At 37.9% G+C, this 16,792-nt stretch overlaps 1 protein-coding gene across 2 annotated transcripts in view; it reads right to left on the reverse strand.

The window, feature by feature from the left end:
* Window positions 1–16,792, reverse strand: part of arhgap15 (Rho GTPase activating protein 15) — a 736,069-nt gene that overhangs the window by 92,935 nt on the left and 626,342 nt on the right. The window lies entirely within an intron of this gene.

Genomic DNA, 16,792 nt, shown 5'->3' on the forward strand with positions numbered 1-16,792 from the left:
GTATGGAAACATACATAGCATTGGAAGCAGTTCAGAAAAGGTTCACAAGTCTTATGTGGTGAGGTAGAATAGAATGTCTGTGTTAATTTGAGTTGAGAAGAATGAGAAGTGACCTTATTGAAAAATACAAGATTCTGATGAATGACTTGAAATGTTAACTCTGTTTTTTGTCCTGAATTGATACTGCCAGACCTGCGATGTTTCTCCAGCACTGTCTGTTTTTGTTTCAGATTTCCAGTATCTGCAGTTCTTTATATTTGTTTAAGAACATTAGAGGGCTTGACAGGGTGAATGCAGAAAGATTGTTTCCCTTGTGGGAGAGTTGAGGACCAGAGGGTAAAATCTCAGAATAAAACAACATCCATTTTAAAAAGAGATGAGGTGGAATTTCTTTTCTTAGAGGGTACTGAATCCATATAATTCTTTACTGCTGTCAGCTATACAGGCTAGATCATACCAACTGCATCATATTCAAAGCTGAGATAGACAGATTTTAAGTTAGTAAGGTAATCAAGGGTTATAGAAAAAGACAGGAAAGTGGAGTTGATGATTATTAGATTAGTCATGATTTCTTGAATGATGGAGCAGACCTGGTGGGCTGAATGATCTACTTCTGTTTTACATCTTATGGTCTTATGCAACTCACTTTCTGCTTCCTTTACACTATTTCAATCTGTCTATCACTTCAGACCTGTGTCTGAAATTTTAAGTAAGACAAACAGTAATTTCCTTTGGCTGAGCATAGATTTGATGAGAAAAAAATGTCTTTCCCCTGTCACAATCTCAGTACCACAGTCAGTCAATGCTGGCCTGTCTATCAGACTGAAGAAATTGTTTTAACCCTCACGATCCTATTTATCCATCTCTTTCCACCTCCATAGTATTTGCCACCTAGACCTCAGATAGGATGTCACAGAATCCTTCAACCAAACTTTCCTCTTTTCAAATCTTGACTATTACTATGTTGTTTAATTTAGGTTCCCATGGTCCACTCTTCGTGAACTATTGCTCATATTCTGTACTGTGCAAAGTCCTGTTCAATCACTATTCACATCGTTGCTTCTAGTCCTCAAGCAAATAAATTCTAATTTCATGTCATTGTGTCTAAATTATTTTATGGTTTAATCCTCTCTATATCTGTAACCTTCTATAGTACTAAAACCTATTTTCAAACCTTTTATACTTCTGGTTCTGATCACTTTTAAAAATCCTCCCTCGTTTCATCCCATCATTGGTAACTCTGTCTTTAGCCTCCTAGACCTCATGCTCAAGGGTTATTTGAGCTGCCCAACAACTCTAATGTTCTCTCCTCTCTTAATATCCTCTTTAACATAGTCCCTTTTCTGGCTAAATTTTTGATTTTCTTCGCTATGTTGATATTAAGCATCTTGGGAAAGTTTTTCAACATAAAGGTGCTATGTAAATGCATGTTGTTGCTATTCCCGCCAACACCTGGAGAATGTAATGAAAAAAAAATGTATGTTATTTAATACTTAACAACAGAAATAAATCCCTTTGGCTAAAGAGTTTATGAGGTTGAATATGCTTAAGAAAATCATGATAAAACTATACTGGGAAATTCAGCCAGATATTCCGTAGGGCCATAATAGCTTGCGCTTTGACTTAAAAACATTTCTGAACGACAAAGCAATGTGGAGCTGCAACAGACGAATCTTGAAGCTGTGATTACATGGTATGCTGAACCTTCTTTCCTAGCAAATTGAAGATAGAATGAAAAATTGAAAATTTGTTTTTATCTTTTAAATTTCTGGCCAATCTTCAATTTTACAATGCGGTTCAAATGCCTTTTGACAATTGCTTCTGTATCAAATACTACAAAGCGGGTGAGTAGAGAGAACAATCTAGCAAAACACCAATTCCCCTTTCCTCTCTGGCAGTCAGATCTGTACCAGGAGCAACAAGAAACGATGGGAATGAACCAGACTAGTTAGTAAAATGGACAGATCTGTATGCACCGGTTTTCCAAGAATATGTTATGCCATTCCTAAGTAGTTTCACCTGGCAAGGGTTAATAAAAATAAAGCTTGTGCTCCACTTGATATATTTCCAAGGGTGACGGTCAGAATACACATATTCTACTTTTGAAAAACTGATTCATTGGTGAAAGCACTGTACCATGATAGTTCCTTTATGGGTATATCTTTTAGCAAAGCTCATAAAACCTTAATTCATCAACATGAATTGTTGACTTTATTGCATGATGTCATTAACAACGAGCTCACAATAGGGTGAATTTGTCACATAGGCAGGTGGTTTGAGATCTCTCAGTGATACCGAATGATATAAATTCTAGTTTTTTTGTAAATTTATGCCAAGTTCCAGGCAGTAAACACAGCTGCCTTGATTCTCTTCCAGAATAACAGCTTGGAAAGACATGGAGGAGTTCTCTAAATCCACCTGAGGACCCGGCCTATAAACAAAATAATGGCAGCTTGTTGACGGCTAGATAATTTGGTGGACTAAGACTTTGGTCAAAGACCCAGTTCTTCACTTAGAAAAAAAACATGTTTTCAATCCAACTGTGGGATGAATAGCATTTTCTTTTTGCTGACAGTCATCAGCGACTGTAAATAAAATGAATTTTGGCAATCAAAAATAGTCTTTCAGAAATGTGAATCTTCAGAATAATATCCTGTGAGTTTGGCAACACTAGATTAGTGATAAACATCTGGAAAATGAAAAAGATTGCTTGATGCGATGGGACATGCTCCGCTTAAAGTGTGGCTTTGAAAATATTCCTGCACTAAATACTCCAGTGCTGCATCCAAAATGAACAGAACTACTATTCAAAAAATGTAATATCCCACTACAATACAATGCAACAATCCTACATTAAGGGATTGAAGCTGTGCAAGCAAAATTTAAATTGATCAAATAATATTTTCTGTGTGGGTTTTTCGTGGTTTGAACGGGTGACAGTAAAGGCGCAAAAGGCATCTGAAGGTTGAACCTTTGAATTGGTTCAAAGTATGTTTGCTACTTTGTGTATTGTTTTTGTCTTAAAGGATCTAAATGTACTGGTCATCAACTTGGTGCTTTGATTCTTTGGTTCTGTACCCTGACATCATTGAAAGGAGATCAACAGCATAGATTGGTGAGGTATTTTCAATACTGATTGCTAGCAATGCTATACCTGCAGCAAGAAATTAGCATGTAACAAAGAGGATTTTTTGACTTCTACTGTGCAGTAAATTGTTATGTGCATGAAGAATATAGGAAATGATTAAAATGCACAGTTAACATTTGTTAAGCAACTACATAAGGAAAACCAATTAAAATGTGGTATCCACAAACTGTGATACATCCATAAACTGTGAATTCAAAAGATAATTTTCACCTGAGTTGAAATACATCTACTGAATTAAAGAACACAAGTCAATAAAATATCTGTTTAAAATTACTTACGTTAATTAGATATCCTTTTAAAGAGAGGTTTTAACTGAAGCCAGAGTTATATTTTGCCATAGATATTTAACCCTTCAAAACCTATTTTACCAGATACCTCCAATGGCTTTGTTTTTTTTTCTAGCACATCGCTTAACACATTTTTGTAAAGCTCCTTTGTGAACCATTTTAATAGATTTGCCAGTCTATTTATTTCAAGTTGGCAAACAACTACATTACAATGGCATACAGAGCAATGTTATACAACAAAAGACAACTAAGCATATGAAGCAGTCAACAAAAGGGGAAATTAAACCTTAAACTCTTCTGATTTTTGACATTATACAAATTAATCACTGCAGTCTACAGAATAATTTGAGATGAAATGGCTTCCAAAAGTCAGAATCATTTGTTGTTGCTGCTTTACAGATGAAATGTTCTTATTTTAAATTCAAAACTAAACTATTTGAAAAAAAGACAGCATTTGAAAGAAGTGTTATATTGGAATTGGAAAATTTGATATTGTTGTCTTCACAAAAGCTGCCAGACCTACTGAGTTTCTCTAGCACTTCCTGTTTTCATTTCAAACCTACAGATTTTTCAGATATTACCACCACCTTGGATCCTGCTATTAACAGTTGCTAAACTCCCTCAGGTGGGACGTTATGTAATGCAATCTTTACTAAATGGTTGACATTAATGAATACTTTTCTGTCTAATGATCACACTGTTTCACCACTGTGCTTAAAAGTCAAACATACTCTTTAATGGAGAAAGATAAATTATGTAAAGTCATTATTTGGAACGGGATGTAGAAATATGTTTTTACATTTACATTAATTGTGGAGGACACCTATTCTTATTTCCAAATAGTTCCAGTTAATGTTCTAGTTATGGTTCTTGTTATGACATTTTGTAACTTCAATGACCCAAGTTCAGTTCTTTAACATATTATAAAATATTGAGATCTGAAATTTGTTGGTTGGGTGGTCAGACTATAAAAGACATGTTGTGGCATTACAGATGGCTGGCAGCACAGCAGCACCAAGACAGGGCAGTGAATTTTCAGACAGCCAAGGGTTCTACAGCCTTCAGCAAATACTTAAAAAAAAGTTTTAAAAACATTTCAGCTGAGTACTGAAGGAGAAACCCCTTTCAGGAGGTCATTGGCTTCCCCAACCATCCTACACTCTTCCATCCACCCCCTGGCTGAATAAATTCTTTCTCTTAGTTTGCATCAAATTGTGCTAAGGTATGTATCATATGTCTGAAGTAACGGAAATGTATCCATACTTTGGACTTGGGAAATTTGGAACTTCTCTCTTTACAAAATCTGCCCAGCTTAATGAAGTTCTCCAGCTTCTTGCCATGAGAAACTGGCTTAGCTAGCAACTTCTTGGTGTGGCAGTGGTCAATCAGCCATTACAAAATGCTGATGGCCTGTTAAAGTAGTCCTTAATAGTACCTCTACAATATTGTCTCAATTCCAATACCATTGTCAGTAAAATCCTCCAATGAAGGAACATGGTCTGAGAGACGATCCACCATCTTTTTCCACCTTTATCTCCATTATCACCTCCAGGAGTTGGTAAAATTACATCCTACAAGCTTGGGATGATTTCTTAGAATTGTTTGTAAATTATTCTACGGTTCTATCTGATAAGGAATATTATAATTTCTAAGTAAGCATGCCTTTTGGCATTGTTTATCGGGTAAGAATGATTCTTTTTTCAAAGCATTAGTTAAAATGGCACCATGATAATCATCCTTCTTCTCAGGGAAAAAAACATTTCTTTCCTAAACAGTGGACTGGTCAATTAAAACGAAATGCAATAATTTTCAGAATTACAATCAGAATGTTACAACCATTTGAACTTTTGATACAAAACTGCTTACCAGACATTGGCATAGAGTTGTGTAAGAAACAATAATTCAACATACCAGGAGCAACAGATGTTCTAGTGGACAAAATTAAAGATAGACAATTAAGTGACCAATGCTCATTTCCTTTTTGCCAGAAGCACATGGTACATTAAATATGGGAATAGGCAATACCATGAAGGCAAAACTGGTCAGCAATTACATTCCGGACCTAGCCACTTCACATACTACGCTGTCAGAATTATAGTCAATTAAAACCAGAAGCTCAATAGTTTTTCAGTGAAATCTAGCACCCAGTCACCACTTGCAATACTTGCACCAATTTGTACTAAGGTTTGTCTCATATGTCTGAAGTAAAGGAAATGTATCCATATTTTTATAATGTTAAACCAAGTTAGAAGCAGATAAAATAAATGTCTCACACTTAACTTAAACTTTGTGCTTATTGTTTATCTGTTTGTGTTATCTGGTTGGAAGGTCTCAACATCAGATGCCAATTGGTACGAACTGAGTTCACAAGTGGACAACAGGGTTAGTTTAGCTAGGTATACTTGACAGTTTGTGATTGTTCAAGTAAAATATTTTGTAGATGTTGCAATCCTTGGAATGCATATGGAATTGTTGACTGCCATACCAGTCTTCCTCCCTATACTGCTGATATTTCTGCTGATTTGCTATTGACATTATCTCCTCCCTATGTTTTTCATGTCTTGGCTATCCCAGTCATGAGAACATACATGCTGACCCTCTTTACAAAGTGAAAGTTATGCAGATAACAATTATTTTGAAAACCTTAGATGTGGAGAGAAATTTAAACCATAAACGTTTCTCTGATAGATACTGCCACAAAACGTCAAATGCATTATTGATAATTCAGCATTCTCACAACAGTTGATCCTTAGCCTTGACTGGTGAATGAGAATCCCAAGTACATGGGCGGCACAATGGCTCAGTGCTTAACACTTCTGCCTCACAATGCCAGGGACCTAATTCAATTCCTGCCTTAGGTGACTGTTTGTGTAGAGTTTGCACATTCTCCCTGTGTCTAATGGGGGTTTCCTCCCACAGTCCAAAGCTGTGCAAGTAAGGTGAGTTGGCCATGCTAAATTGCCTATAGTGTTTGGTGCATTAGTCGAGGGCAATGCTGGGAAAGGAGTCTGGGTGGGTTACTCTTCGGACTTGTTGGACCAAATGGCCTGTTTCCACAGTGTTGGGAATCTACAGGCCATTCTGTTATAATGGGGATTTCTTCAACGCGAATTGACGATAACATGGTTGATGACCTTCAATCTGTATTTGTAAAACATGAGCTTACCTTACCTGTATTGGCTGTAATGTGGTTCTGGTCTCATTGGTTTAAATGGTGCTGCTATTATGTGATTTACGTATGACGTAAGATTGCACAGAAACTGAACTATCATGTTATATCAGAATAGACTGTAATGATTGAATTGAGTAGGTTATGTTTCCTTGTTATCACCTCAAATTTTTGCATTTCAATATCTGACAAATAGGTGTATTACGTCAAAGGCTTGATGTAGACCTCATTTTTCTGCATGATTTAATTTGGCAGTTTTATATCATCTCCATCCTGACATTTAAAATTTCTTTTAAGTCTTAAAGGACCACAATGACAACAGAAGTGCTGACCAACAGCATCTCAAATGCCAGGTTTGCAAAGGGAAGTAGCAAAATTACATTTGGTTAAAAATTTATGAAGGAGTAGAAATGTTCTACTTGATTCCAGCCTGCTGTTGGACACCACCTTCTTGTGCCTTACACCTACAGAACATAGAACATAGAACATTACAGCGCAGTATCAGCCCCTTCAGCCCTCGATGTTGTGCCGACCTGTGAAACCAATCTGAAGCCCATCGAACCTACATTATTCCATTTTCGTCCATATGTCTATCCAACGACCATTTAAATGCCCTTAAAGTTGGCGAGTCTACTATTGTTGCAGGTAATGTGTTCCATGCCCCTACTAATCTCTGAGACTCACTGCCTGCAACAGTAGTAGACCTGTGTCTAGGTTTCTGTGAACTGATCTTTGTCTTTTAATATGATTACCATAGTATCTGTGTGGTATCCTGATCAATTTTATGTTTCTTAACATGTTTTGTGCAAAAATGCCCGATCAATTTTATGTTTCTTAACATATCTGTATGGTATGCCTCATGTCTCCAACAAACCCATCACAGTTGTGTCCTGATGAGAGCAGAGGACATATCCACACATGGGATGTACGTGCTGCTGGCTGTGGACCATCTGAAATCACTTTTGAATATAACTGGCTATTTCAGAGATCAGTTCAGAGTCAACCACATTTCTGTGTGTCTAGAGTCACTTGTAGCCCAGATGACAACATTATATTCTAACGAAGAGTCACTGGATTCAAAGCATTAACTGTTCTTTCTTTCCATAGATGCTGCCAGATCTGCTGAGTTCCAACAGCAATTTCTATTTTTGTTTCAGGTCTCCAGTATCCGCAGTTCTTTGTTTTATTTTAAGGGCAGCAGTTTCCTACCCTAAAGGACATTAGTGAACCAGATGGGCTTTTACAACAATTCACTTTCAATTTCAAATTTTAAAAAAATTGAACTTCCAGCATCTGCTATGGTGGATTTGAAACTTACTCCCTGGGATCTCTTGAATTCGGGTCTCGCAAAAATACCACTTGGCCATTTTCTCCCCTATTTTTGCACAATTGTCTCGCTCAGTGTAGTGGTTTGCAGTTGTAGTTTCATAAAGTCACTGACATCTACAGCATAGAGAAAGGCCCTTTGGTCCATTCTGTCCATGCGTATCAAAATAAGCACCTAACAATTTTGAGGACTAAGAACCAGTTCTGAGGAATGGTCACCGGACCCGAAACATTAACTGTGGTTTCTCTTCACAGATGCTGCCAGACTTGCTCAGCTTTTCCAGCAACTTCTGCTTTTGTTTCTGTTTTATAGCATCTGGTTCTTACCTAGCTATTCTGAATGGATTTTCCAGCACCTGCTCCATTGGGTGCCATGGCATCTCAAGTGTACATTTAAATAATTTGGAGTTGCTGATTGGTCTCAGAATGCTTAATTGATTGTGAGCCTATGTGTTTAAAGACATGGAGAAGGATTTAAGAAGCAGAATAGCCAAGATAAGTAAGCAGATGTTATGAATGATGATGCAGAGAATATAGTCCTCAATTTACACATGAGCTCAGGACAACCACACCAACTCACTTTTGTGCCTTGTGAAATATATATCTAACATGTGAATGATTTTGCTTGGAAGTTTTGTCTTTTCAGAAAGTGTTCCAGTTAGCAGTGCATTCTGCTAACTGCATTTGAGTATTTGAGGAGTTGGGGTGTAGAGGTTGGCCAGTTAGAAGGCCCACATCAAATATTCAATACAGTAGCCAATTTTCTAACTGTTTAAAATTCTTCTAAACTTCAACACTTAACTCTCTCACTCATCCCAATGCTACCTCCATGCTCCTCACCTTCCACTCACTCCATATTACCCCATAACTCCTCAAGTGACTCAAGCCACATGATCTCTCCTCAGATCCTATGTACACCTCATGCCACATCCATGCGCCACTGCATCCTATGTGAATGTTCGCCTAATATCTACCATGTCCAGTCTTCAGCAGCCAGGCAACAGCATTGGCATCATTGAAACATAATCATTTCATGATCTATCAAAGCCCTGAATTTAAATAGCGATCACAGATACCAGAAAGAGAAAAATAAAAACTTTAATTTATATAAAATGCAATTATTTGAATGCTTAATAGATTTATAAACAAACAAGACACCATCATCAAAGGCACAATCTGTTAGTTTTAGCCTTTTAGAACTGTCAAACAATCTTGGATTAATTGTCCACCTGCTGAGCTGAATTCACTGTTAATTATTCATTATTTTTGAAGCACATACATCACTCATAATAGCCAATACTGCCATACCAAAAACATCCAACGACATTGTCTGAAATTCACAGGACTAATGGTGTCTTAATTCCCATTTTGAAAGTGGATATCTGTGAATCAATTGAGATGAGTAGGTGTTGGAATTTTCTTTTCCAATGAAATATTTGAAAACATAAGTATTGACCAACATGATACATAAAGGAGAGAAAGGAGAGGTGCTAAAAGGCTGGCAGCACTCCAGGTCGAGGAGTCACCAGACCCAGATAGGATATATATTAGGTTGCTCAGAGAGGTAAGGGAGCAAATTTTGAAAGCATTGACAGAAATTTTCTAGGCCTCTCTGAACACAAAATTAGTGCAGGGAGACTGGAGCATTGCAAGTATGATGCCATTGTTTAAGAAAGGGGCAAAAGATAACTCAGAAAACTACAGACCTGTCAGCTTGTCAACAAAAGTGGGAAAACTGATGGAGGCCATAATATAGATAAGATAAATATACACTTAGAGTAAAAAAGTTAATACTAGACAGTCAAAATGACTGTCAAGGGCAGGTTATGTATGACAAATTTGATCGAGTTCTTTGACGAGTTGACTCAGGCAATGCATGAGGATAGTGCTATATGTAGATGTACATTTGGACTTTCAGAAAGTATTTGATATGGCGCTACATGACAGGTTAGTTATCAAATTCAAAATGTTTTGGATTGATGGGTTCTTGGCAGCATTGATTAAACGTTGGCTAAAAGGTAGGAAACAGAGGGCATAGAGATAGACACTACTCAGACAAGATAAGAGATGAAAGTGGTGGTCCCCAGGTACCGGTGTTGTGACCCTTGCTTTTTCTGATTTAAATAAATAATTTGGAGATGGATTTTAAGGGTAAAATCTCTATATTTGCAGATGATATTAAACTAGGTCAATATTGAATTGGGAAGATGATGTTGAGTGGCTTCAGAGAGACATTGAGTAGTTGGCCAAATAGGCAGACACCTGCCAGATGATTTCAACTGCTGAGAAATGTGGAGTATGCATTTTGGCAGAAGAGACATGGAGAGACATCAGAGGCTCAGTAGCACAACTTTGAGGAGAGTATGAAAGCAGAGGGACCTTGAGGTTCAAGTGCATAATTCTCTGAAGGTCGCCAGGCAAGTTGAAACAATTGTTAAGAAGGCTTACAGCATCTTTGGGTTTATGTATAAAGGCACAGAGTATAAAAGCAAGTAAATCATTAGTCAGACCACATTTGGAGTATTGTGTTCAGTTCTGGACATCTTATTTAAGGAAGGTTGTTAAAATTTTGGACAGAGTGTAGAGGAGATTTATTGGAATGATACCAGAAATAAATGATTTTAAATGCAAGGAAGCATTAGAGAAATTGAACTTATTCTCCTTGGGGCAGAAAAGTTTCAAGGGTTATCTTACTCAATTTTTACAGAGAAGAGAAGGATATTCTGTTTCCAATAGTTGGTCTGTCAATACTGATGAGTCACAATTTTAAAATTGTCAACAAGACAGCTAGAAGTCTGGGGCGGCACGGTGGCACAGTGGTTAGCACTTGCTGCCTTACAGTGGCAGAGACCCAGCTTCAATTCCCGCCTCAGGCGACTAACTGTGTGGAGTTTGCACATTCTCCGAGTGCTTCGGTTTCCTCCCACAGTCCAAAAAAAATATGCAGGCTAGGTGAATTTTCCATGCTAAATTGCCCATAGTGTTAGGTGTAGGGGAATGGGTCTGGGTGAGTTGCGCTTCGGCGGGTCGGTGTGGACTTGTTGGGCCGAAGGGCCTGTTTGCATACTGTAAGTAATCTAATCTAAAGTGAGATCAGGAGAAACTTCTTTGCTCAGAATTGTTAGGACTTGCTGCCTAAGAGAGTGGTGGAGGTGGATTCCATAGGACATCATAAAAGGGAGCTTGTACGTTTCAAAGTGATGAATTTAGAAGGCTGTGGAGATCTAGCTGAAGAATGGGCTTGCTGGGTAGCTCTTTCAGGAGCTGGTATAGACATGATGGGCTGAATGGCCTTCTTCTGTACTACAGAACTCAATGATTCTACAATTACGAATTGTTTCTGCCCTGAAAAACAAAACAAAGTGTCATGTTTGCACCCTCATTCCCATCTCTGTTTGAAGATACAAATCTAGCCCATAATGCCACAAACCCATCTCAGGGTCAAGCAGGGCTTAAATATTACAACACCATTAATTTACCAATATTTAACGTGAAAAAAAAATCTGGTTTAGCCAAATGTGGACATTTCAGTTGATAGTACTGAGTCATTTGAAATACGCATAGAGTTGATGGAACATTGTCACTAATTATGGTGAAGGCTATGAGCGATGGAAAATGTTCAGTGCAGGGAAACAGAGATTCCAGATCTTAGAACCTGGAGCTATCAAGATCAACTAAAATTGATAGTGTATTACAGTGCATATTATAGGCGATACAATTGAGGTTTTAAAGATAAAGTGATTGGAGATAATATGTTTATATTACTTACTTGAAATATTAGCAATGGAAGGACTAATGTTCATTCCTTTAAAATCCATAGACAAAATTAGATGTCAGGAAGTATTTATTTTCACTCAGAGCCATTGCCATCTGGAACAGATGGCTGTGACATGTGTCGAGTATGGAGTCACTATAACCCTTAATAGGAGAGCTTGACAAGTTCTTGATAGGAAAAGGTATTTCCAGTCATAGAAGATGTGCTGTTAGTTAGTAATGATTGTGATGAGTCTTTTTTTTACAGTTTCTTTGGTCATGTTAGATTGCCTGAGGAAGTCAGTGAACCATTTTCTAAAATGTTTTCTGAATGAGCCACAAAGTATTTGTTTTTCCTCTTTTCAAGAGATGGCATATGAATATTGTCACAAGGTTGCATCATTAAATGGTTGGGAAGTGCAGCTGGATCTGATTGTCTTTTCTCTCATGCAAACACTATACTTTGTTTTTCTTTTGTAAGTTAGCAGAAGTATGTATTCTATTTTTGGTTCAGATTCATCATTAGGAAAATATACAACACAATACACAACATTGGCAATCTATCTGACAATGTGGAAAATTGCCCAGGTGTGTCATGTCCACAAAAAGTATAGGATCAATCCAGAACTTGGTCAGTTACTGCCCCACCAGTCTTCACCTGATCATCCGTAAAACGGTGGAAGGTGTCACTCACAGTGCTGTCAAGCAGAACTCAATCAGCAATATCCTACTGGCTGATGCTGAAACTGGGTTCTGCCATAACCACTCAGCTACTGACCTCATTGCAGCTTTGGTTTAAGAATGGACAAGAGAGCTGGATTACAGGGGTGCGGTGACGTCATGTTTGCATTTTACCAAGTGTGGCATCAAGGAACCTAGCAAACCTACAGTCAACTGGAATCCGGAAAAAAACCACCACTAGTTGGAATCAATGATAACACAACGGAATTGGTTGCAATTTTTGGAGGCCACCTAACCTCCATGACTTGTCTGAATGATTTCTCAGGTTAGTGTTCAAAGCTCAAACGTCTAATGATGTTCCCTTCATCATACCTTGGGGACGTTTACTGATTAGCGCATAATGTTCAGCACCATTCAAAACTGCTTAGAGACTGAAGCAGCCCTTGTTCAAATGCAGCAAAATCTGATCAATATTGAGGTTTGGGCTGAGAAGTATGTGACAATGGACAATCCCAAGTATGGATGGACTTTTGTTTTTGCTTTTTATTTCAAAACACCTTATTTTTAAAGGAACAGCTGTGTCAGAAAAACTATCAATTTAAATTTAGTGACTGTCCGTGCAAGTCCTGGATGGAAGCTTTGGAACGTCAGACATGTTACAGAATCTTCAAACAAGGAAACATTTAACACAAGACAATGAGTGAGCAGACTATTTCTACTGTCATGTGAAAATGATATCTTGTAGCCTTTGTGGTGCAGTGGGAGAGTCTCTATGTCAGTGAGGCATGGGTTCAAGTCCTACCTGCTCCAGGGCTGTGTGATAACACCCCTGAAGAATGTGATTAGAAAATGTCCAGACACTTCTGTTTTTCCCTCTTACAATATACAAAAAAAGATTTCAAAAAGCCGTTCCAATTCTACTGTGCTGAGACTAAACATTCACATGTGAACTTACTTGGATTCGAGCATTAGCAGGTTGTAAAGGTCACAGTTGAAGAACATTTCACTAGTTAGCCCTGTGTTGTAAGCAAAGACCTTCTTTAACTGTGAGTGCTGCAAAGTAAAAGAATCAGCCTACAAAACCAAGAGTTTCGAAAGAATGACTTCTTTCATCTTCTCATGTCAATGCTACCAATCACCTTCATTTCAATGGCCACAATGTTCAATTATCGACTCTTCATGAACATTTCAGAGATTGATCCATATGCATATTATTCTTCAAACTTTTAACTTTTTGGACTCATCTCATTTGTAATCTGTGTGTATGTGCACGTAATTATTTTTGTATTTAGTAATTAATAAATTATTTCTTTATATTGATTAAAGGCAGCCTAGTTAAATTGACTTCTTTTAAAATTTAAGGTAATTTGGGCCTGGGAGAAAGGTAATCACAAGTAATCTTTTCTAAATTAACCCTGTTACAACCAATTGAGGATGCAGGTGAATAAAAAGGGGCAGCAATTCATCCATTCTCATCGAGGAAATTAACAGTTAGGTTGTCCTGACAGGAATTTTCACAAAATGAGGACCATAAGTCACAAATAACATCCGTACCACACAAGTGCCAGGCAATGATCATCTCCAACAAGAGATAATCTCATTATCATCCCTTGGCATTCAATGGCATTACCATCATTGAAACTCCACTATCTATATTCTGGGGGCTTTACTATTGATGGGAAACTGAACTATGCTAGCAATATAAGTATTGTGGATACAAGAGCAGATCAGAGCTTAGAAAAGCACACTTCCTGATGTCACAAGGTTTATCCACCATCTGTACAGAAAAGTCAAGAGTATCATTTATTATCTGCTTCTCTAACTGAATGCAGTTTCAGCAAAATTCAACAAGCTTGACATCATCCATGATAAAACAGTCGGCTTGATGACTATGAACTATAAAGTCACTCCCTCAAACTATCAAATGCTCAGTAGCAGCAGTATGTATCATCTGCAAGATATATTGCAGAAATTCACAAAGACTCCTGAGGACCTTCCGAACCCATGACTAATACCATTCAGAAGATCAAAGGTAACAGAAATATGGGAACATCACCACTTGCAAGTTCTTCTTTAAGGCACTCATCATCCTGATTTGGAACTATATTTGTTTTCCTTGTGTGTCATTGGATCAGAATCCTTGAATTTCCTCCCAAACAACATTGGGGGTGTACACACTCCAAATGGACTACAGCCATTCAAGAAGGCTGTTCATCATCGCTTTCTCAAGGGCAGTTAGGCATGGGTAATCAATGCTGTTCGGCCAGTGATCCCTACACTCTGACTGAATGAAATAAAGATCCTGATCAATATGGAAACCAATGGTGAATACTCCACTTAGTTTGAAAGAGGTTGATTTTGCATGCAGCACAGGAATGAAAAAAAATTCATTTTTGTGTTGCGTTATTCAGTTGGTTGTAGGACTGCATTGTGCCATAGGAAGGATTTAGTTGCATGCATTAGAGCAAATCAGCATAAAATTTCATTAATAATTTTATGCTATTTGTACTTCAATTATTTCAATGATATTCAGGCAGTCCCTCGGCTGTGAACAGGCTCTGTTCTTGAGCCTGTTTGCAAGTCAATTTGTAAACGAGTCAGAAATCATTGCAGGACAATATATAGGAGCCATTTGCAAGTACAAGAAATGTTCTATGTCAGGTTTTTAAAATTACACCTCTTTATGAGATTGTGCTTGTAAGTACAAGCATTTGTAAGTCAAACATTCATAAATCAGGGACACTTGTAATTGAACTATTTTTATATAATCTCCTGTTGCTATGAAGCAGATGCATTGCAGAACAATCTAAAATGTTCCTGAAGTGATGGAATTAAAAGATGAGGTCTTCCAGAAAAATACTGGTTTGACAAGGATCAAGGACCATGTGGTAAGGGTTAACCCACAATGTTGTTAGGAAGGAAGATCAAGGATTGTGATCCAGTGACACACAAGGAAAGCCAGTAGAAGTTTGAGTCAGGATAATGAGTGCCTTGAAGAAGAGCATACAGGTGGTGGGTGGCACAGTGACTCAGAGGTTAGCACTACTGCTTCACAGCATCAGGTACCTAGGTTCAATTCCAGCCTTGTTGGTCAGTCTGTGTGGAGTTTGTATATGGTCCCTGTGTGGGATTCCTTCAGGTGTTCCAGTTGCCTCACATCATCCAAATATGTGCTGAATAGATGGATTGGCCATACTAAATTGTCATGTTGTTGGCTAGTTATGATAAACATAGGGTTACAGGTAGAGAGTAGCAGTCCAGATCTGGGTAGGATGCTGTTCAGAGGGTTAGTACAGACCAATGGGTCAAATGGCCTCTTCCAGCATTGTAGGGATTTTGGCTATAATTATCGTACTCTCTGTAGAGCACACTTGGAGTGTAATGCAATAGAACTCAGATGAACTCTGTCTCCATTTTTACTTTTTTCTTCTTATCTATGATTTTTGTCATTAATATAGACACCATGATATGGTTTAGGGTGTGATGCTGGAAAAGCACAGCAGGTCAGGCAGTATCCGAGGAGTAGGAGAACCGATGATTCGGGCATAAGCCCTTAATATGGTTATAGTATAAATGGGTGTTCTGTTTTGACCAGATCTGGTGCAGTAGGATGAGAATGACACAAGGACATAAACGGGTTAGGTATATGGACAAAAACAGGGCCACCCCAACTCCTCTGCCAGTCAGTCTGTCCTTACAATAGCATGTATAGCCTTAAATATTCATTTCCCAGGCCCTGTCCACTTGAAGCCACGTCTCAGTTATCTCCACAACATCATAACTGCCAATTTCCAAATGAGCCTCAAACTCATCCACTTTATTTCTAACTTCGTGCATCCATATATAATATTTTTAATTTGTTACTCTGCTCACCCTTCCTATCAATCCCTACTTCACTTGACCTTACAGCATGATCCTATTTGATTTGGAAGTACTTATCCGTGAATAGTGAAAAGCTGGCATCCAAGTTCACTGGATAATAGGAAAGGAAATTGAAATGATGGCCTTTATTTTGAAAGAAATGAAATATAAAAGAAAGGTAAAAATGTACAAGTTACCAGTCACACCACAGTTGTGAACAGTTTTGTCTCAGAAGGTTCACTGGGCTGATACTAGGTATGGAGAGATTATGTTACAGGAGAGATTTCATATATTACAGCTGTACTTCTTGGGAATTTTAAAGAGTGAGAGGGGTCCTTATTGAAACATATAAGATCCTGAGGGGACTTGACAAGGTAAATGCAGAGATGTTGTTTCTCTTCATGGAGAGTCAGACCAAAGGCTATAAACTCAGAATAAGGCATCATGTATTTAAGAGAGAGAGATGAGGAGGAATTTCTTCTGTTAGAGGATAGTGATTCTGTGATATTCTTTTCTGCAGAGAACTGTCGAGGTTGGGTCATTGCATATATTCAAGGCTGAGGGACA

Source organism: Hemiscyllium ocellatum, chromosome 7 (assembly GCF_020745735.1).
Source record: "Hemiscyllium ocellatum isolate sHemOce1 chromosome 7, sHemOce1.pat.X.cur, whole genome shotgun sequence".
Lineage (NCBI taxonomy): Eukaryota > Metazoa > Chordata > Chondrichthyes > Orectolobiformes > Hemiscylliidae > Hemiscyllium > Hemiscyllium ocellatum.